Genomic DNA, 1,508 nt, shown 5'->3' with positions numbered 1-1,508 from the left:
GGTCTGAGTGCATGTTTTGGGCTTCCTATTAATCCATCTCCAGGTTTCAATTGAGTATACTTAGGGCTGATACACCCTATTTTATAGAAAATTCAAAATAAAATTGGGAAGTGAGGTAATTTCACAGAATTGGTTCATTTCTCCCAATCTCAGTCCTAAATTAGAGTTGATTATAATCAGTTACAGTCATAGGATTGGTATTCCAACCCTAATTAGGCTGATAGCAGAATTTAATTTTAGGAAATGAATGAACTAATTTATCATAGAATTTATTGTAAATTGAATTTTGTTCTAGGGTTTTGATAGAATTCTGTCTATACAACCTTATTCTAGCTCTAATTGCACAAATCTGTACTGGATTGATGAAACCTTAGTCTCCAAGGTTTATAGGGATAAATCTCTAACAAATTGGGTTTCTGAAAACTCTCCTGGGTTGGGGTTTTCCCTACTGGACAGCAATACCCTGCATAGGGATTCCCTGACTGTCTCCCCTTGACAAAACCCTAACCCTAACTACCCTATTCATACAAAAATTTCATTTCTAATCTTACTACAATAGTGAGTTTGCTCACCTGGGTCCAAAGCTAGTCCAATATCATCCTGAGATGAGTGAGCTCCTTCCTCATTCTGTTCTCTTCCTCTTCTTCCTTCTCTTTTCTTCCCTTTTCTTCCCTTTTCTTCTTACTATTACAATAGCCCACAATTAGGTGAGTTATTTCCCATTATATAAGGCAAACCAAACAGACCTAAGTGTGCATTTATTTACTGACATTAAAATGTGCATTTTATACCTCATTTAGGCTTCTTTACATAGGCAGAATGGGGATTTACATAGCAGAGGTGTGGGCCCTACAACACAAAAACCCAGAAAATTGCATAAAATACCTAATTAAACTAATATGTAATTAACTTTGTAAATTTAATTTTCATTTTTATTTATTGGTATAAAATATATTTTTTATACCTCAATTAGGTCTCTTTCCATAGGGGTATAATGGGGAATTGCACAATAGAAGTGTGGGTCCCACTGTGCAAAAACCTAGAAAAATTGCATTCTACCAGGCAAAACCGGCTGGCCAATTTTGGACCTACTGGTTTGGGTATGATCATACTAGCACTAATGCACCGGATCCCATCAGAACTCAACAGTTGAGCGTGCTCGGGTGAGAGTAGTACTAGGATGGGTGATCCCCTGGGAAGTCCTCGTGTTGCACCCCTTTTTCTCTATTCTCCTATACTTTAGTCTCATAATTAAATTTAGCTCTTTGTCCACACCTCCTGATGAGTTCCCTACTGATATTGGCAGGCTGAACAGGAGCAAGTGTGACACTTTTGCCTTTTTAGCACTCCACAGCTGCCAACCATGCCAGCATTGGCTTCCACTGCTCTTTCTTCCTGCCTATCTACAAGTAGGGGGATAAATATCAGATTATGGTATGACATTGAGTTTCAACCAACAAAGCAAAATTTGAACTGGATAATAATGGAAGCATAAACTTGTTGGCTAT

General features: G+C 37.8%; 1 pseudogene; it reads left to right on the top strand.

Moving 5' to 3' along the window:
* The first annotated feature begins 1,098 nt into the window (after positions 1-1,098).
* On the top strand, positions 1,099-1,217 carry LOC122062283 (annotated as a pseudogene).
* Positions 1,218-1,508: the final 291 nt, after the last annotated feature.

Source organism: Macadamia integrifolia, chromosome 14, assembly GCF_013358625.1.
Source record: "Macadamia integrifolia cultivar HAES 741 chromosome 14, SCU_Mint_v3, whole genome shotgun sequence".
In the NCBI taxonomy this organism is placed as follows: domain Eukaryota; kingdom Viridiplantae; phylum Streptophyta; class Magnoliopsida; order Proteales; family Proteaceae; genus Macadamia; species Macadamia integrifolia.
This window is presented reverse-complemented; position numbering and strand designations above follow the sequence as displayed.